Raw genomic sequence first — 22,983 nt, 5'->3', positions numbered from 1 at the left:
TCAGGCTCCCACTCAAGTAATTACAGATGTACTTCCTTTTGTGATAGAAGAGCTTTTTGTGCATTTCCCATTTTGACACAAAATATTAGAATGATGTAAACTCAAGGGCTGAGATTTAATAAAATGAAAAGTTGCTACTACTTCTACTATTTTATCAAGGACATTCCTAAATGAAACTAATATTTTTTTTTCCTTTTAATAGACGATGTGTGACAGTAAAGAACACAGTACCTACTAGAACATTCTGCTGCCACTGTCTTGGTTCGTGATGAGACACCAGCAGTTTCACACACCATTGCCTTGTGCTCTATCAGTGCAAATGTCAATACAGTGAAAAGGGCAAATCATGTTTTAGTATTATTATGAAAATAGGTTTTGCCTCATGGACCTCCTGAAAAGGTCTTAGGGGCTTCTAGGGGTCCACAACACTTTGAGAATTGTCCTTTAAGAGCTCTGGTTCTTCGTGAGGTTGCATATGAGCATCACCAGGGGAAATTTAAAAAGCTACCCACCTTCTGGCTCCACTCCAGATTCCCTAAATTGGTCTCTGGGGTGTGGCCTGGCATATGTATATTTTAAATCAGGTAATTCTAATATAACCCAGATGAGAACAACTCGTTTAATAAAGACCAGTAAAAGAGAAGGAGGAATAATCTACTCCTTTCTGGAAACTAAAGCAGAGTACTTAATGAAACTGTGAAGAATTTGATGACCTATTGCAGACTTTTAGCACCTTGAGTCTTGTCTTTGATTCTTATCCCTAAAGTCTGGCATGTCTCCACATACTCTTGAATATAAAGTTTCTTTTATGGTGTCTGAAAGGCTTGAAACAAGGAATTCTACAAAATTTTTAACAAAATACAAAGATGGTCCTAAAAATTCAACAATACAGAGGCATTTATATGAAAATGCCTATATTTAGGCATTTTAGGCATTTTATTTAGATATATTTAGATAGATAATATATATTAGGCATAGTAGGCATTTTAAGCATCTATATTTAGAAAATTATTTTTCTAAAGATTTTATTTATTATTTGACAGAGAGATCACAAGTACGCAGAGAGGCAGGCAGAGAGAGAGCAGGAAGCAGGCTCCCTGCTGAGCAGAGAGCCTGACGCGGGGCTTGATCCCAGGACTCTGAGATCATGACCTGAGCTGAAGACAGAGGCTTTAACCCACTGAGCCACCCAGGCGCCCCATATGAAAAATTATTAAGGGAGCCTCAGGGTTCACCCAAGATAAGCAAAGTTAATGATTCTACATTTTTCAATTTACAAAGGTATATCAGTTTTTCAAAGTCACACACATAACTTAATGTCTTAAATTGTTTCACTTCTTTAGCCATCCAGATCACCCTCTGTAAAATAAGAAGTGAGATGCATCTGAGGTTCATCAGGTAGCCCATGAGAGCATCACTTAGCTGGGCTTAGGCACGGTGAAGTGGGTCACTGCCTGCATAGTATGGCATTGAGAGACCCATGAAACCATTTCTTTCCCTTTCCACAAGTTCAAATGATACTTGTCAAATATCTGCTCACTATTAGAACTCTATCCATTTGACTTAAGACTTAAAGTAGATTTTAGCCCTTAAAAATAATTTTTTTCTTAGTAATGCTAAAAAGGTGGGAGGATATTTATTTCTCCCCTACAATGAGCAAATCAGAAGCTTTCTCAGTGGAAGCTAAATTAATCATGTGGAATGGAATCCATGTGCACTATGACAGCTGACCCTTTCCCAGGCATCCAGGACCTCCTCTGTATTAGGCACTGTGTTTGATGTGGAATTACTGAATCTGACACCTCTCTCTCTCTCTCTCTATCCCCACCCCTTCTTTCACCCTCTCTTACTTAGCTTAGAGAACTTCCATTTAGTTTCATCATAGGGCTTCCTTTGTGTGGGAAGTACAAATCTTAAATTTCCTGAGCAGAATTTACTAATCTCTTAAAGATCATTCAAGTGTGGCACATAGTGATCAACTAAGATGATATTTGGTGTAACGTATTGCACAAATTTTCAGTCAGTTCAGCATCCTAATAATATAGGTAACATGTAATTTGAAATCAAATCATTTTTATTTACCCTTATAAAAATTACATTTTATATGGGGTGATTAGTATCTTGTAGTTATAACCTTTAAACTTTTTTTCAGTTATTTTCTTCCCTTTTAATTCAACTGTCATTTTTTATTCGTCAAAAATTCTTAAAATTTATAGGATCTATCAAAAGATCTCTAGCTTCTGCCTTCTCACTGATACTGGAAATTTCTTGAATGATTGGACTTGGTCACCCATTTGCTTCCTAAGCACACTGAGTCTGTTCCGCTACTCAAATGTTTCTACAATACCAAATGGCCCATAAACAATTGGAAAATAGGGGAATCCTAAAGCATCATATGAAAATTACAATAATTCAAAAGAATCTTATCTAGACAAGGGAAAACAAGATGGGAAATAGGAGAGTTAAATTTTGAGCAGTAAAGGAGAGATCACTTTCAACTGTATTTTAAGGAAATTTAAACGATTCCCTGCAGCCAGGTTTCCCTCTCCATGAAGGAACTTACACACATTGTGACTTTAGGTTCAAGGAAGGTTGAACTTCCTGTTGTGTGTAGCTCAGCTATAACCCCACTGCTCAGCTCTCTATATCTGCACAAACTCGGTGTCCCTGAGTCAGTATTTCTGTTCTGTTGACTTTATATAGATTAATATCCCAAAAGGCAGTCCTTAATCACTCTGAACTTCCTGCCTGGACTGTCCATATTATTTCCAAATCTACAAATATTATTGATTTTTGGTAGTGCTTTCTCCACAAAGTTGCATAGGTTTTGCAAGCACTGCCCCCCCCCCCCTTTTCTAAGACATTCTATTATCTTTACTGGGAGATTTACAAAATGCTTGGGTTTTCAGGTTCACATGCACTATGTTATGGAAAAAAACCCCTATGCCTGTTGTGTTGAGGAAAATAAATGGTGAATATAGGTTCATCTACATTGAATTTTTCTGAGATAATTCATGGTTTAACTTTCAGATGTGTTTCCTTAAGTCATCTAGTCACCATGATGCAGCATCCTTTATCAAAAACTCTCATTACAGGAGGAGGAGTCAAGATGGCAGAGAAGTAGCAGGCTGAGACTACATATGATAGCAGGAGATCAGCTCAATAGCTTATCTAAACATTGCAAACACCTACAAATCCAACAGGAGATCGAAGAGAAGAAGAACAGCAACTCTAGAAACAGAAAATCAAGCACTTTCTGAACGGTAGGACTGGTGGAGAACTGAATCCAAAATGACGGGAAGATAGACCGCGGGGGGAGGGGCCGGCTCCTGGCAAGCGGCGGAGCAACGGAGCACAAAATCAGGACTTTTAAAAGTCTGTTCCACTGAGGGACATTGCTCCAGAGGCTAAACCGGGGTGAAGCCCACGCAGGGTCAGCGTGGCCCCAGGTCCCACAGGGTCACAGAAGGATCGGGGGTGTCGGAGTGTCACAGAGCTTGCAGGTATTAGAACGGAGAAGCCGGCTACAGAGACAGAGCAGAGGACTGAACTCTCAGCTCAGGGTTACCTTGAACTAGTTGCGGGCTGGGTAAGCTCAGAGCATGGCTTGAGGCTGGGGATACGGGAGTGATTGGGTGCTGTTCTCTGGGAGCGCACTGAGGAGTGGGGCCCTGGGGTCTCGGCTCCTCTGGGCCGGAGACTGGGAGGCCGCCATTTTCATTCCCGTCCTCCGGAACTCTACGGAAAGTGTTCAGGGAACAAAAGCTCCCAAAGCGAACCCAGCGGATTAATTAGTCCGGCCCCCGGTAAGGGCGGTGCAATCCCGCCTCGGGCAAAGACACTTGAGAGTCACTACAACAGGCCCCTCCCCCAGAAAATCAATAAAATATCCAGCCAGGATGAAGTTCATCTATCAAGGAAAGCAGGTTCAATACCTAGGACAGCAGCAGAATTCCAGAGGAGGAGAAAGCAAAGCACGGAACTCATGGCTTTCTCAACATGATTCTTTAGTCTTGTGGTTAATTCAATTTTTTTTCCTTTCTTTTTTTTCTTCTCCTAAATTTTTTAAAACTTTTACCCTTTTCTTTTATAACGTTTTTTGACAAGTTTATGTAAAATATATATTTTTCCTTTCTTTTTTAAATTTTTTCTTTGTTTTCTTTAATATTTTTTTTTCTGAACCTCTTTTTATGCCCTTTCTCCCCCCCACAATTTGGGGTCTCTTCTGATTTGGTTACAGCACATTTTTCTGGGGTCTTTGCCACCCTTTTAGTATTTTATTTGATCCTTCATATCCTCTTATCTGGACAAAATGACAAGGCGGAAAAATTCACCACAAACAAAAGAACAAGAGGAAGTACCAAAGGCTAGGGACCTAATCAACACAGACATTGCTAATATCTGTGTGGTAATACCAATAATATTGGTAATAAAATCAGATCAAGAGTTCAGAATGACGATTCTGAAGGTTCTAGCTGGGCTCGAAAAAGGCATGGAAGATATTAGAGAAACCCTCTCTGGAGATATAAAAGCCCTTTCTGGAGAAATTAAAGAACTAAAATCTAACCAAGTTGAAATCAAAAAGCTATTAATGAGGTGCAATAAAAAATGGAGGCTCTCACTGCTAAGATAAATGAGGCAGAAGAAAGAATTAGTGATATAGAAGACCAGATGACAGAGAATAAAGAAGCTGAGCAAAAGAGGCACAAACAGCTACTGGACCACGAGGGGAGAATTCGAGAGATAAGTGACACCATAAGACGAAACAACATTAGAATAATTGAGATTCCAGAAGAAGAAGAAAGAGAGAGGGGAGCAGAAGGTCTATTGGAGAGAATTTCCCTAATATGGCAAAGGGAACAAGCATCAAAATCCAGGAGGTGTAGAGAACCCCCCTCAAAATCAACAAGAATAGGTCCACACCCTGTCACCTAATAGTAAAATTTACAAGTCTTAGTGACAAAGAGAAAATCCTGAAAGCAGCCTGGGAAAAGAAGTCTGTAACATACAATGGTAAAAATATTAGATTGGCAGCAGACTTATCCACAGAGACCTGGCAGGCCAGAAAGAGCTGGCATGATATATTCAGAGCACTAAACGAGAAAAACATGCAGCCAAGAATACTCTATCCAGCTAGGCTATCACTGAAAATAAAAGGAGAGATAAAAAGCTTCCAGGACAAACAAAAACTGAAAGAATTTGCAAACACCAAACCAGCTCTACAGGAAATATTGAAGGGGGTCCTCTAAGCAAAGAGAGAGCCTAAAAGTAGTAGATCAGAAAGTTACAGAGAAAATATACAGTAACAATCACCTTACAGGCTAATAATGGCACTAAATTCATATCTCTCAATAGTTACCCTGAATGTTAATGTGGTAAATGCCCCAATCAAAAGACACAGGGTATCAGAATGGATAAAAAAACAAAACCCATCTATATGTTGCCTACAAGAAACTCATTTTAGAGGCGAAGACACCTCCAGATTTAAAGTGAGGGGGTGGAAAAAAATTTACCATGCTAATGGGCATCAGAAGAAAGCTGGGGTGGCAATCCTTATATCAGATCAATTAGATTTTAAGACAAAGACTATAATAAGAGACGAGGAAGGATACTATATCCTACTCAAAGGGTCTGTCCAACAAGAAGATCTAACAATCTTAAATATCTATGCCCCTAAAATGGGAGCAGCCAACTATATAAACCAATTAATAACAAAATCAAAGAAACACATCAATAATAATACAATAATAGTTGGAGACTTTAACACTCCCCTCACTGAAATGGACAGATCGTCCAAGCAAAAGATCAACAAGGAAATAAAGGCCTTAAATGACACACTGGACCAGATGGACATCACAGATATATTCAGAACATTTCATCCCAAAGCAACAGAATACACATTCTTCTCTAGTGCACATGGAACCTTCTCCAGAATAGATCACATCCTGGGTCCTAAATCAGGTCTCAACCGGTATCAAAAGATTAGGAACATTCCCTGCATATTTTCAGACCACAATGCTCTGAAGCTAGAACTCAATCACAAGAGGAAAGCTGGAAAGAACCCAAATACATGGAGACTAAACAGCATCCTTCTAAAGACGGAATGGGTCAACCAGGAAATTAAAGAAGAATTGAAAAAATTCATGGAAACAAATGATAATGAAAACACAATGGTTCAAAATCTGTGGGACACAGCAAAGGCAGTCCTGAGAGGAAAATATATAGCGGTACAAACCTTTCTCAAGAAAGAAGAAAGGTCTCAAGTACACAACCTAACCCTACACCTAAAGGAGCTGGAGAAAAAACAAGAAAGAAACCCTAAACCCAGCAGGAGAAGAGAAATCATAAAGATCAGAGCAGAAATCAATGAAATAGAAACCAAAAAAACAATAGAAAAAAATCAATGAAGCTAGGAGCTGGTTCTTTCAAAGAATCAATAAGATTGATAAACCCCTGGCCAGACTTATCAAAATGAAAAGAGAAAGGACCCAAATAAATAAAATCATGAATGAAAGAGGAGAGATCACAACTAACACCAAAGAAATACAGACAATTATAAGAACGTACTATGAGCAACTCTACGCCAACAAATTTGACAATCTGGAAGAAATGGATGCATTCCTAGAGACATATAAACTACCACAACTGAACCAGGAAGAAATAGAAAACCTGAACAGGCCCATAACCAGTAAGGAGATTGAAACAGTCATCACAAATCTCCAAACAAACAAACAAAAGCCCAGGGCCAGACGGCTTCCCAGGGGAATTCTACCAAACATTTAAAGAAGAACTAATTCCTATTCTCCTGAAACTGTTCCAAAAAATAGAAATGGAAGGAAAACTTCCAAACTCATTTTATGAGGCCAGCATCACCTTAATCCCAAAACCAGACAAGGATCCCACCAAAAAAGAGAACTACAGACCAATATCCTTGATGAACACAGATGCAAAAATTCTCACCAAAATACTAGCCAATAGGATTAAACGGTACATTAAAAGGATTATTCAACCATGACCAAGTGGGATTTATTCCAGGGCTGCAAGGTTGGTTCAACATCCGCAAATCAATCAATGTGATACAACACATTAATAAAAGAAAAAACAAGAACCATATGATACTCTCAATAGATGCTGAAAAAGCATTTGACAAAGTACAGCATCCCTTCCTGATCAAAACACTTCAAAGTGTAGGGATAGAGGGCACATACCTCAATATTATCAAAGCCATCTATGAAAAACCCACCGCAAATATCATTCTCAATGGAGAAAAACTGAAAGCTTTTCCGTTAAGGTCAGGAACACGGCAGGGATGTCCGTTATCACCACTGCTATTCAACATAGTACTAGAAGTCCTAGCCTCAGCAATCAGACAACAAAAAGAAATTAAAGGCATCCAAATCGGCAAAGAAGAAGTCAAACTATCACTCTTCGCAGATGATATGATACTATATGTGGAAAACCCAAAAGACTCCACGCCAAAACTGCTAGAACTTGTACAGGAATTCAGTAAAGTGTCAGGATATAAAATCAATGCACAGAAATCAGTTGCATTTCTGTACACCAACAACAAGACAGAAGAAAGAGAAATTAAGGAGTCAATCCCATTTACAATTGCATCCAAAACTATAAGATACCTAGGAATAAACCTACCAAAGAGGCTAAGACCCTATATGCAGAAAACTATAAAGTACTCATGAAAAAAATTGAGGAAGACACAAAGAAATGGAAAAATGTTCTAGGCTCCTGGATTGGAAGAATAAATATTGTGAAAATGTCTATGCTACCTAAAGCAATCTACACATTTAATGCAATCCCTATCAAAATACCATCCATTTTTTCAAAGAAATGGAACAAATAATCCTAAAATTTATATGGAACCAGAAAAGACCTCGAATAGCCAAAGGAATATTGAAAAAGAAAGCCAAAGTTGGTGGCATCACAATTCCGGACTTCAAGCTCTATTACAAAGCTGTCATCATCAAGACAGCATGGTACTGGCACAAAAACAGACACATAGATCAATGGAACAGAATAGAGAGCCCAGAAATAGACCCTCAACTCTATGGTCAACTAATCTTCAAAAAAGCAGGAAAGAATGTCCAATGGAATAAAGACAGCCTCTTCAATAAATGGTGCTGGGAAAATTGGACAGCCACATGCAGAAAAATGAAATTGGACCATTTCCTTACACCACACACGAAAATAGACTCAAAATGGATGAAAGACCTCAATGTGAGAAAGGAATCCATCCAAATCCTTGAGGAGAACGCAGGCAGCAACCTCTTCGACCTCAGCCTCAGCAACATCTTCCTAGGAACATCGGCAAAGGCAAGGGAAGCAAGGGCAAAAATGAACTATTGGGATTTCATCAAGATCAAAAGCTTTTTCACAGCAAAGGAAACAGTTTACAAAACCAAAAGACAACTAACAGAATGGGAGAAGATATTTGCAAACGACATATCAGATAAAGGGCTAGTATCCAAAATCTATAAGGAACTTAGCAAACTCAACACCCAAAGAACAAACAATCCAATCAAGAAATGGGCAGAGGACATGAACAGACATTTCTGCAAAGAAGACATCCAGATGGCCAACAGACACGTGAAAAAGTGCTCCACATCACTCGGCATCAGGGAAATACAAATCAAAACCACAATGAGATATCACCTCACACCAGTCAGAATGGCTAAAATGAACAAGTCAGGAAATGACAGATGCTGGCGAGGATGCGAAGAAAGGGGAACCCTCCTACACTGTTGGTGGGAATGCAAGCTGGTGCAACCACTCTGGAAAACAGCATGGAGGTTCCTCAAAATGTGAAAATAGAACTACCCTATGACCCAGCAATTGCACTACTGGGTATTTACCCTAAAGATACAAACATAGTGATCCGAAGGGGCACGTGCACCCAAATGTTTATAGCAGCAATGTCTACAGTAGCCAAACAATGGAAAGAACCTAGATATCCATCAACAGATGCATGGATAAAGAAGATGTGGTGTATATACACAATTGAATACTATGCAGCCATCAAAACAAATGAAATCTTGCCATTTGTGACGACGTGGATGGAACTAGACGGTATCATGCTTAGTGAAGTAATTCAATCGGAGAAAGACAACTATCATATGATCTCCCTGATATGAGGAAGTTGAGATGCAACATGGGGGTTAGGGGGATAGGAGAAGAATAAATGAAACAAGATGGGATTGGGAGGGAGACAAACCATAAGTGACTCTTAATCTCACAAAACAAACTGGGGTTGCTGGGGGGACGTGGGGTTGGGAGAGGGGGAGGGGGGTTATGGACATTGGGGAGGGTATGTGCTATGGTGAGTGCTGTGAAGTGTGTAAACCTGGCGATTCACAGACCTGTACCCCTGGGGATAAAAATACATTTTATGTTTGTAGAAAAAAGAAGAAATAAATAAAAAATTTAAATGAAAAAAAAAACCCTCATTACAATAACATCTGTGTTCTAATCTACTTATTTTTTGAAATATTCTCTATTGTTGCTTAGAATAAAATTCAGGTTTGAGGTTATTCTTTGTGGTATTAATTCTCCCCATTTAAAAACATTAAAAATATCATGCTGAATACCAATCAAAATAAAACAGCCATTCCATATTCAACACAGAACCAATCCTTTCATACATACGTTTATTAAATTAAAATGTAATCAATGTTTCAATTCTGGTGAGACAGCCATTATTTTTCATTATTTTTATTTAAAGAAAATGTTTCTAAATATAACTCCCTCATATGAAAATAGCCTATCCCATTTGTGCAAAAACATTTGCAAAAAAGAAATTTTCATGTTTCTAGTCTGGATGAAACAATGCTACTAGACATTCACAATTGTTCCCAAGGTTATATCTTTCTTTTTCTTTTTTGCCAAAAGAAGTAGGAAAAAGGGCTACATATTGTAAATGTTCAACTTCTTTCCCCTTTCTAAAAGAAGAGAAAAAAAGGAGAGAAGTAGAAGGTTGATGATGCTATTGAAGAGAAAAAATACAAATTCTGTGCTAAGTGAAAGCACATATTGTGCCCCTGTGAGAGACAAATGGATTGTAATGAAGCTACCAACACTTACGTTATGAAAGCAGTACTTACAGAGGTTTATTGAACATATTACATCTATTGTTAAATTACTCATGGAAGAGAAGTAAGAAATATTGCATCCATTTTCTAAAGGCACCTTGCAGGTGGGTCCTGGCCAAGACAGTGAAGTAGATCAATCATGCTCTCCACTTAAAGGGGGGGGGGAGATATCACATATTTAAGAAATTAAATGTAGGATGTTTTACAGCAGCTGAGGCTCTCCCATCTACCTAGAAAGCCTTCAGCTGCCTTTCGTGACAGGCAGACCACATGTCTCAGTAGACTGCTTGGGACCCAGACTGCTAGCTGTGTGCAACAACCTTACACAATTCAGAAATCTCGAGACGCCAATTTTTGAACATTCTAACGTATCTGGGATCATAGCATGTCTTCTAATGTTCTCTCATGATTGTTGTTGTGGAATGCTACATAACTGGCATTACTGTTCATGTGCAAACTTGGTCATTTTTATTGCTTCAATTTAGTTTCATGCTTTGAGCTTAACTGCCATTTACAACAGCTGCTTGCTTGATGTTGAAAAGCTTTATTTCATACCATCTGAAATGATTAAGAAAGTGTCAACATCTAAACTTAAAAAAAAAAAAAGTGCCAGTGGCTGAAAAGAAAATCTGAGAGCCCAAAATTGAGCATTCTTTAATGAAATATAGTATTACTAATGTTTTTGAAGATGCAAAAGAGACAATGTTCAGAAAAGCTCTATGTGATAAAAAAAGCATGTGTCATACTTCAGTTGGCAACATTTTTTTCTTTCTTAGCATGTACAATAACGGTGCTTATTAGTCATGGCAGCATAAGAGTCAATAAATAAAATGTTTTTGTGGGAAGGAATAACAATTGTTAGTTGCAATGGGTTTTCAACAACAGTTAATGATCCCTTTTTCTTACAGAACTCCAACCTGGTAACATTGAATTAACTGTCTCATTTGTAAATTCAAAAAAGATGATTTTATATTTTTATCAAACCTGCTGCCTTCAGAATAGGAACATTGCCCTTCTAGGTTCTTGGATCCTAAAAAACTCCTTACATTATTAATTGACAAGGTGTGAGAGGCTAAAGAAAAGCTTTAGTTAATTTCTAGATCCTCAAGAATAAAGAAAATATTCCTCCACACTTTACTAAATGGATTGTAAAATAATGTGATGTCAGATAATCTACTAATATCAACAAAGAAATGATAGATGTGAAAAAAAATGATATCTCTTTAAGAATATTTTAAGAAAGAGAAACATACCTTGTATTTATTACCTCTTACATTTATTCAGCAATGACATATTAATTATCTATTTGCCAAGAAGAGCTTGAGTATGCCCATACAAATAAACCCATTGCCCATACAAATAAACCCTAAAATATTTTCTAAAGAATGTAATACTCTTTTCCAAGGTATATATTCATCGCCTTACCCATAGTAATGAAGTTCTACCTTCCAAAAGAGGAGGAAAATGTATATTGTCCTGACAAAATGAACAGGTAGCAAAAATAAAGCCCCAAATACCCGATGCCCCATTTGAAATGTCTACAGGTTTCACTGAATATGTAATAAGACCCTCATATTTTTGATCATCAAAGGCCATGAAGCTGGCAAAAAAAAAAAAAAAAAAAATGGTGTCCTATGGTTTTTCCCAGGTGTTTTCTACAAATAGTAAGAATGAGGATACTCTTTTGGTATCATACAACTCTCAAATTTCTGAGAAAATAGTGTTTAAATATCAAAATCCTCTCCAGCTGACAACTTAAAAGAAGGTCCCTGTTGAACTTTCTGAAAAGCAGCTCAGTATTATATTTATGTGTGATTTCTTAGGTTGAACTAGGAAAGAACTGCTAGGTAACTTCACATGATCGTAACAAACTTTAATGAGCATTTAGTTGGCTCTGTGCACGGAGTCAAGATCTAAATAAAACAAATGTCCCTATAGACATAAAAGATTTTGAGATATATAAACATTGGATTATTATGTTGTAAATCTGAAACATAACGGTATATGTCAATTATACCTAATTAAAAAAAAAAAGAATTTAGAGATTTAGGTACTGAAACATCTTTCTCTGTTACATCTCCACAGAAGTGAAATTCCCCCCACCAAAAACTTGGTTCAATATAGAGAATAAAGATACCACACACTTGCCAAGAGAGTATGAAACTAAAGAAATCATTATTATGTCTCTCAAGCAGGTCTGAAAATGGCTTAAGAGAATAAGAAAAGAGATTGGATTGGGATTTTTATAGGGGCTAGGGAATTTTTATAGGGGACTGACCTGAGGGCTCCCATGCATGGTTTGGACTTCCTGCCTGCATCAGAAGAGGGTGCTCCTGGGCCTACTGAGTAGCTCTCCAAGATGTGGGGCCAAAGAGGAAAGAGAGGTGAGGCTTAAAAGTTGTCAGTGAACACCAAAACACAGATCCCAACTATTTATTACACTATCCTTGCCCTTTACAACTTAAATACTCAGACCAAACTAAGACTAAACCCTTCAGTTTGACTAATAATACTTTACTTGTGGACTGTCCATTTTTTCCTTCTTCAGCTTAATGGTTTTATAGATGCCCTTGCTATCAGGCAGAGTCCAGTTAGGAAATCAAAGGTCACAACAAGTAGCTCAACAGAGGAAATTTAATATATGTAACTGTTACAGAAGTGTTAGAATCACTAAGAAGCCAAGTTACAGTTGGTAGGAAAGCCAGAAATTAAGAACAACATGGAGCCAGAACAATGGCAGAGGCTACACTGAGGAAGTGGGAAGCACTGAGGTGATGTTATCTATTACAGACCCAGAACCAGGCAAGGACACCAACAGAAACAAAGAACAAAGATGGATTTACTGTGAAACCATTGAAACTTAAGCCTCAGAGCCCCTGGAAAGAACCTTAGCAATGTGTTTACATGGTCCTGAGTTGTGAAAATGTTCAGAGTAAGAAATTTAAAAGGACAAATTAACTGCAGTTGGTTAAGACCATGGTCTATTTCCATTCTAATTTTCCCATCATCACATTTCCCTGGTGTCATGTGACATGGGAGTAGCTACCAGAACTTGAATCTAACTAAGGGACAGTAGAATTAGAGATACAACTTAGAGAGATCTCAGTGAGATATAGTGCAGCTTGCAATCACTTTCACGTAAAGTGAAATTTTTGCTGGCCATCCTGGTATAAAATCTGGCCTCTAGAAACTCCTCTACTGTCCACTATGTATATCTATCTAATGTACTGATAGGATGGGGCACTCTACCATGATATGAAAGTATTCCAGGGTGTCCAGCACCAACTGTGTGGGTGATGGAAGAGAAATTGCATTTGTAATGTGTGGACTCAAAAGCTACTTTGAGGAAAATTCTTCTAATAGTCTATCATGTAAAATTCTAAGACAATACTTAGGTTATTAAAATCCAAAGAAAACAAAGTGCCCTTTTTTAGGAATATACTTTACATGGTATATATAATTATAAATGTGCAATATGTTTTTTATAAAAACCTTGCAAAGTAGAAAGTTAGAATTGTGTTTTCAACCCACAAATCTGTAGCAGTACTATGAATAGCCAAAATGTCTGCACATGAAATCATGTGTTTTCTGTATCTCAACTGTAAATAATAAAAGAACAATTTCTGATCAGCCATGCCAGAGGAAAGACTATTACACTCTGTTTAGGTAAAATATTACAAAACCACTGTCATATGAAAAAGTAATTAAAGAGTATGCAATCAAAAATATTGAAAACAAATATTACCAAATATTATGGAGGTATAGCAGTAAGTTAATGGAAATTTTTGTGATACTTATCTTGATATTTTTATGTTTGTGATATTTTCCAGCTTTTTATTTATTTTGTTTTTATTTTTTAAAAATATTTATGTATTTATCTGAAGGAGAGAGAGTTGGGGGAAACGGAGGGGAGAGGCAAAAGGGGAAAATCTCAAGCAGATTCCCTGCCAAGCACAGAGCCCAACACAGATCTACATCCCATGACCCTGAAATCATAACCTGAGGCAAAATCACGAGTCAGACACATTAACTGACTGAGGCACCCAGGCATCCCCTGACAGCTTTTTAAAATCATTAAATGCGATTTCTTTTCTCACTCTAAGTAAATATACACTCCTAAATGTACCTTGTATATGTAATTTTATATTCTTTTTCTTGAAGAGAGCTCAAAACATTATTTAATCTCCAGGCCTGACCAACTTTTATTTCGTTAGAAGAGAAATCCCTGATTTCTATCTTCTTTCTGCCCCCAACCACTCCCCAGCACTTTGCACTGACTGAACTTAGCTGCGAGTTAGCCAACAAGGGAGCCTGGGAAAAACAGATTGCAGGAGCCAGCTCCCTGAGATATAGTCCAGTGCTCTACCATAATCTGGGGCTGGGACGTTGGATTCATGGGCGAAAATCAATGACCAGCACCAGCCATTCGTGAAACCATATTTAGAAAATATCTTCCCACCATCCACTCTGTCTTTCCTGGCATTGAGTGCTGGAGTTGAACACCAGAATTTCCCATTTTCTGCCTTAAATTTCTAAACCAATACACAAGTTCAATTTCTAGGCAGGTTCAGGGTGAGCTGATCCATTTCATTAATTCCTTTTGGCAAAGCAAATGTTATTTTAAAAAACAGAGGAAGAAGAAGAGGATGAAGTACCATAATTCATCTTTGCATATAACCCTCTTAGTCACCAATGTGAATCCAATCTACAAAAAAATAATTTTTTAAAGCTGGACATCCAATACTTTCCTCAGCTATAACAACCCTAAACTAAAAATCACATTGAGCTAAGTTCCAAAAGACTTAAATTCCTTAAAATGAGTCTAATAAACTTTAGACCTTTTATATATATTTATAATATTTTGTATATAATAAGAAGAATCTCTTCAGGATAAAGTAAACAGAAAAGGCTATTCTATTTAATTTGTTTGCTTTCAAGTGTGTTTAGGGATGGTCAGGGAATATACAACCTAGTTCATTTTTAGTTATATAATTAAACTAATTCCAGAAAAATAAGTGAAATAGATGTGTTACTACCAAAGTATATACATGTCTGTGTTGATCTTACCACTTTAAACACTGGTGGTTATGAACAACTTAGTAGTAAGTGTTTATTGTAAAATAACATTGGTTTTAAGAGATGAAATTGAAGAGTCCTCTAAAATAGAGTGCATTCCTTCATGAATGAAAATGATTAATACCAGAAGTGAAATTCTAGTTTCTCATGAATTATATTAAGATGAATTATATTAAGATGATATCCCAATTTGTAAATGTCAATATGGAGACTATTACCATCTTAACAATAACAGGTATTGTAACTGGTGCATATAAGATGTCAACAAAAAAGATTTTAAATCTTGGGTACAAAGAATAAAAGATACCAATTTTTTTTTTTTTCATTTAAAATTATTTAATTTGGAGAAAACATTCCAATGCCATAAATTATTATTATTATTTTTTTTCCCTTTTTATTTATTTATTTTTTTTTCAGCGTAACAGTATTCATTCTTTTTGCACAACACCCAGTGCTCCATGCAAAACGTGCCCTCCCCATCACCCACCACCTGTTCCCCCAACCTCCCACCCCTGACCCTTCAAAACCCTCAGGTTGTTTTTCAGAGTCCATAGTCTCTTATGGTTCGCCTCCCCTCCCCAATGTCCATAGCCCGCACCCCCTCTCCCAATCCCACCTCCCCCCAGCAACCCCCAGTTTGTTTTGTGAGATTAAGAGTCATTTATGGTTTGTCTCCCTCCCAATCCCATCTTGTTTCATTTATTCTTCTCCTATCCCCCTACCCCCCCATGTTGCTTCTCCATGTCCTCATATCAGGGAGATCATATGATAGTTGTCTTTCTCCGATTGACTTATTTCACTAAGCATGATACGCTCTAGTTCCATCCACGTCGTCGCAAATGGCAAGATTTCATTTCTTTTGATGGCTGCATAGTATTCCATTGTGTATATATACCACATCTTCTTGATCCATTCATCTGTTGATGGACATCTAGGTTCTTTCCATAGTCTGGCTATTGTAGACATTGCTGCTATAAACATTCGGGTACACGTGCCCCTTCGGATCACTATGTTTGTATCTTTAGGGTAAATACCCAGTAGTGCAATTGCTGGGTCATAGGGTAGTTCTATTTTCAACATTTTGAGGAACCTCCATGCTGTTTTCCAGAGTGGTTGCACCAGCTTGCATTCCCACCAACAGTGGAGGAGGGTTCCCCTTTCTCCACATCCTCGCCAGCATCTGTCATTTCCTGACTTGTTAATTTTAGCCATTCTGACTGGTGTGAGGTGATATCTCATTGTGGTTTTGATTTGTATTTCCCTGATGCCGAGTGACGTGGAGCACTTTTTCATGTGTCTGTTGGCCATCTGGATGTCTTCTTTGCAGAAATGTCTGTTCATGTCCTCTGCCCATTTCTTGATTGGATTGTTTGTTCTTTGGGTGTTGAGTTTGCTAAGTTCCTTATAGATTTTGGATACTAGCCCTTTATCTGATATGTCGTTTGCAAATATCTTCTCCCATTCTGTCAGCTGTCTTTTGGTTTTGTTAACTGTTTCCTTTGCTGTGCAAAAGCTTTTGATCTTGATGAAATCCCAATAGTTCATTTTCGCCCTTGCTTCCCTTGCCTTTGCCGTTGTTCCTAGGAAGATGTTGCTGCGGCTGAGGTCGAAGAGGTTGCTGCCTGCGTTCTCCTCAAGGATTTTGATGGATTCCTTTCTCACATTGAGGTCCTTCATCCATTTGGAGTCTATTTTCGTGTGTGGTGTAAGGAAGTAGTCCAATTTCATTTTTCTGCATGTGGCTGTCCAATTTTCCCAGCACCATTTATTGAAGAGGCTGTCTTTTTTCCATTGGACATTCTTTCCTGCTTTGTCGAAGATTAGTTGACCATAGAGTTGAGGGTCGATTTCTGGGCTCTCTATTCTGTTCCACTGGTCTATGTGTCTGTTTTTGTGCCAGTACCATGCTGTCTTGATGATGACAGCTTTGTAATAGAGCTTGAAGTCCGGAATTGTGATGCCACCAACTTTGACTTTGTTCTTCAATATTCCTTTGGCTATTCGAGGTCTTTTCTGGTTCCATATAAATTTTAGGATTATTTGTTCCATTTCTTTGAAAAAAATGGATGGTATTTTGATAGGGATTGCATTAAATGTGTAGATTGCTTTAGGTAGCATAGACATTTTCACAATATTTATTCTTCCAATCCAGGAGCATGGAACATTTTTCCATTTTTTTGTGTCTTCCTCAATTTCTTTCATGAGTACTTTATAATTTTCTGTGTATAGATTCTTAGTCTCTTTGGTTAGGTTTATTCCTAGGTATCTTATATTTAATAATGTTTTAATTTAAATATGATTTCAAATGTGAACAACAAACTATGATATAAAAAAGAGTCAATCATTATGTATTTAAGTTATACACTGCTGATGAATATATGTATGTATTCCTTAAGGAGACACATTATCATTAGTTTTCTTATTTTACAATCAGCAAATTAAAAACCAGTAAGAGGGTGATGGATATTAAAGAGGGCATGCGATGTTATGAGCACTGGGTATTATGTAAGACAGATGAATCACTGAACTCTACCTCTGCAAACCAATAATACACTACATGTTAATTAATGGATTTGAATTTAAAATAAAATAAAATAAAAACCAGTGAGATTAATTGATTCTCCTCAGTTCATAGAATTATTAATTAATAGACTCTGAACTAAAAAAATAATAACTATTATTTCCCTTTATCCCAATATGCTATTAAGTAGAATAAATGTTAAAAATTGTGTGTTTGTTGTATAAATATGTTTCTATCAGGGAATGTCATTAAAAGCATGCTTTATTCTTTAATTCTACAAAAAGAAATAAATTTAACAACATTGTTTGCATAGTCCTCAATCATCTCCTCTAGGTGCTATATCTATGTACTGGGGAATGGACACCTACCTTTTTGTGGACTTTAAGAATGGGCTTCAGAGGCCTCAATCCTGTCTTTATTTGTCAATATCTGAAATGTTAGCTGAAATTTTGTTTTTAATTCACTTTCTCAAAATCTAATCTTCTAACCTAATTCTAGCATCAGAATTACTCAAGGACCCAAGCAATTAGGCAAGGAAAAGTTTGCAAAAGAGGAGATAAAATTACCTATATTTGCAGATCATAAGTAATCCACTAGAAAACTATCAGGACTAATAAGTGAATCCAACAAGTTTGCAGATACTAGATTAATGCAAAAAAAATCAATTATCTCTATATGCTAGCAATGAACATTCCAACAATGACATTTAAAAAAACTATTTATATTAGCATCAAAAGAATAAAATATTTAGTATAAATTTCATAAAAGATGTACAGGATCTGGACACTGAAAACTACCAAACATTACTGACAGAAATTAAAGAAGATCTAAATAAATGGAAAGACATTGTATATCTACCAATTACAAAACTTGATATCGTCAAGATGGTAATATTCCCCATACTGATCTACAAATTCAAAGCAATTCCTATCAAAATCCCAGAGAGCTTCACTGCAGAAATTGACAAGTTCATCTTAAAATTTATATGGAATTGGGAAGGACCCAGAATAGCCAGAACAATCCTGAAAAAGGAAAATAAAGTTAGAGGACAAACATTTCCCAGTTTCAAAATTAACCCAGATATATGATAAACAAGTGTATAGTGCTAGCTGGCATAAGAGTAAACAAAGATTAATGGAACAGATTGAGAGTCACAAAGACAATCTTACATTTATGTAATTGATTTTCAACAAAGGTGTTGAGACATTTCATTAGAGAAAGAATAACTTTTTAACAGTTCTGAGACAACTGGATATTCACATGCAAAAAAAAAAAATGAAATTGAATCCTACTATACACCACACACAAAAATTAACTCAAAACGGATCATAGACTTAAATGTAAAAGCTAAAATTATAAGAAGCACAAGAATAAATCTTGATCTTATGTTAGACAACAGTTTCTGACATATGACACCAAAAGCATAGACAACAAAAGAAAAAATAGATAAACTACATCAAAATTAAAAAGTTTTGTGCTTCAAAACAAACATCAAGAAAGTGAAAAGACAACTGACAAAATAATGGGAGAAAATATCTGCAAATCATATGTCTGACAAGAGGCACATATTGCTATGTAAAGCACTCTTACAACTCAGTAATAAAAGAAAAAATAATTAAATCCTAGACAAAGGATTTGAATAGACATGTTCCCAAAGAGAATATACAAATGCCCAAATGCACACAAGGAGATGCTCAAGGTCTTTAGTACTTAAGGAAATTCAAATTAAAACCACAATGTGATACTACTTGATATCCACTAGAATGGCTAACATTTAAAAAAAAAAACAACAACAACAAAAAGGTAATTGTAAGCTTTTGTGAAAATGCAAACCCTGATACCTGCTGATGGGAATGTAAATGATACAGTTGTTTTGGAAAAACAGTTTAGCAGTTCTCCAATAAGTTAAACATAGAGCTACCATATGACCCAGCAATACCACTTTCAAGTTTATACCCAAGAAAAATGAAAACATACATCCAAACAAAAACTTGTCGGTGTACGTTCAAATGAGCACTATTCGTAACAGTCCAAAAGTGGAAACAACTCAAATGTCCATCACCTGATGAATGGATCAAAAAATGAGGTATACCCATACAACAGAGTATTTTGTGGCAACAATAACAACAACAAAATGAAATACTGACACATGCTACAACATGAATGAACTTTGAAAACATTATGCTAAATGGAAGAAGGCTGTCACAAAAGACCACATACTGTATGATTTCATTTATATGAAATGTCTAGAGTAAGCAAGTATAGGAAGACAGAAAGTAGATTCTTGGTTGTCAAGTAGTAGCAGAATGGAGAGTCACTGCTAATGGGTATGAAGTTTCTTTTGGGACTGATGAAAATGCCTTAAAGTTCTATACAGATGGCTGTACAACTCTGTGAAAATATGAAAAGCAACTGAATTTTACTTTTTTTTTAAAGATTTAATTTATTTATTTGACAGAAATCACAAGTAGGCAGAGAGGCAGGCAAAGATAGAGGGGGAAGCAGGCTCCCCGCTGAGCAGGGAGTCCAATGTGGGGCTCGATCCCAGGACCCCGGGATCATGACCCGAGCCAAAGGCAGAGGCTTTAACCCACTGAGCCACCCAGGCACCCCTGAATTGTACATTTTAAATGGCAGAATTAAATGGCATGTGAATTATGTCTCAGTAAGGCTCTTTTTTTTTTTATGTCATAACAGAAAAAAAAAAGAATAACTCTGGGAGCTTGTTTAAAACACAGATCACTTGATCCCATTCCACAGAGCTGAAATAATTTCTGGGAATGCTATCCAAAGGCTGCAATGTTGTTCATAAGCTCACCAAGTACTCTTAGGTACCCCAAAATCTGAGAACCCTGCTTAGACTTCAGAGGTTACTAAAATGGAAACACCCCTGGAGCAATGACTATTCTTGCTATTAGTTGTCAATCCGCCCCCAGATCAATGACTGGGTTGCATTTGGTCTACAATGAATGAGCTCCTTACATAAAAAGAAGGCAATCAATCCTTTTGGGTAGGGTGCATTAAGACAAAAGAGTTCGAGGGGCTCCAACAGACAAAAAGCTGCCCACCTGATGCTAGTCGCCCGGGGTAGCTAAGTAGGAGCCAGGAGCACCAGAGGGGTAGCCACCACAAGAACCCTGGACTTGCACTCTCTGTGGCTAGTCTAAATCTTAGCAGAGATAAAAACAGGAAACAACTGGAAACTCAAGGATGTAAAAGATCCGGATTGTCAATGTTCAGATAATGCAGAAAAAAAAAAAAAAATCCTCAGCTTTATTTTTTAAGAGATTACTTTCTATGAGAGATTATATCATAACACACTGTTGTTGGCAAGAAATTCACTAATTTCCTACTACTATTAATTTTTATCTCTTTGCAAAGTACATCTATGATCATCTCTAAATCACCCATGGGGACTTCTGTAATCACCTCTTTTGACAGATTAGAATGGACCCACAAAAATGCAGTTTTCTTCTATTAATACACACTGAGAAACTTTTGCTTCACACAGAGTTTTTAAAACGAATTCATTTTATAAACTGTGGCATGTTCCTTCTGACTCTGTCCCAATCATTTTAATCAGATTAACCACAGATGTTTGGGGAAGTAGATAGTATCTTTTAAGTTATAAATTCATATTTTTTTCCAGAGAGTAGCAGGAAAAAAGAAAGCCTGTCATACTGTCAATGCCATTGGTAAATGTCAATGTGACATTTAATAACTAATCTGCAAAAAGCAAATGAGTTTACCTTTATTCTCTTGCCATCACACCAGGGCAGGCTTCCTCTCAGTTGACCAAATTACCATCCTAATGAAAAAGACTCAGGAATCAAGGCCTTTGTCAAAGAATCTGAGATAATATTAGGGTCTGTGAAAGCCTTAAAAATACAACTTAATAATTAATTTAACATTCTGCATTTTCAGGAGAGTCATTTCTTCTTGGGGTCATTTGAAAAGAATGAGTTTTTAGCACAGCTTCAGCTCACAGCAGGAACATTATAAGAATTTTAAAGATTCTTACAAAGCTGTCTACATCAAGCTGAGTCCACTTATCATTGACTATTTGAAGTCCAACTATTAGCTCTTAATTTTATGATTTAACAATTTTAATTTAGGGTTCTCAGGTTCTTTTCAAGTTTATAAAAGGATGTTTCATGAGGAAAAAAAATCTGTGCTATTACTTGTCCATTTGATATATTAATTTGAAATGAAAAGCTCCAAAATGCCTTAAAGGTCACTTTAAAATTTGTACTTTGGGACCACTTCTGACATTTTAATGCAGTGATCCTTTTATTTTTAGTGACTCTTTGAAAGAAGGAATATTAACCAGATTCCTATACATTAAGTATTTATCTAAATTTATTCAAGAATTAAAATTTAATGACTCTTTAGTAACTAGTAAATAACTAATTTAACTATTTAGAATTTATATATGTGGACAAAACCAACAATTGTCCTGTTTTGCAAAACTGTGATTGAAGACAGGTTAATTTTGGAATCAATATGGAATATGAGATAACTTCATCTATGTCCTCTAGCCCCTGACAACTTCCATAAAGCTTCCAAGTCAATATAATATACTTATTGTGTGTTAGTATAAATAAAAATAAATGGGAGGGGTAGCATAGGGAATAACATCAAGGAAGAATGATGGAAAATTCTGTTTAAATCTTAAATTTTATGTTGAACATACTGATAAGAAAGGAAACAGGGTTGGTTATAAAGTATTTTACATTCCTTACTTTTTATAATATTACCAGTATATTTTTTTGAAGATAAATATTAATTTGATATATAAACATCTATAATCTCAGCTATGATATATAGTTATTTTCTGAATAATTCTATTTATTTTTGTATTTATATGATATGTGTATAATTTTCATGTTTACATGTATGAGTAGACAATGTGTGTGATTTATATTTTGCATTGCTACAGAAAGTATTTTCACTTATTTTTAATCATGAGAAATTCAAATATGCATTGAAGTAGAGAAGTTACTACAATGGACGTCCATACACCCTTCACAGAGTTAACAATTATCAAAATTTTTATTCTTGCTTCACATTATCTCTTTCTCACTTTATCTCTCTCATTGATGAATTATTTTAAAGCAAATGGAAAATCTATCTTTTCACTCTCATCATTTTAGATGCAACTATTTTTAAAAAGGGCCTTATCTTTTGTCACCTTAACTCCTAACAGAATTATCAATAATTTATGAATGTATTCAAACTTCCCAAATTGCCTCAAAAAATTGTTTTATAATTGTTTTGTATTAGGAT

The sequence above is a fragment of the Meles meles genome, chromosome 4 (assembly GCF_922984935.1).
Source record: "Meles meles chromosome 4, mMelMel3.1 paternal haplotype, whole genome shotgun sequence".
Classification (NCBI taxonomy): domain Eukaryota; kingdom Metazoa; phylum Chordata; class Mammalia; order Carnivora; family Mustelidae; genus Meles; species Meles meles.
The sequence above is the reverse complement of the archived record's forward strand: the minus strand, read 5'-3'. Positions refer to the sequence as shown.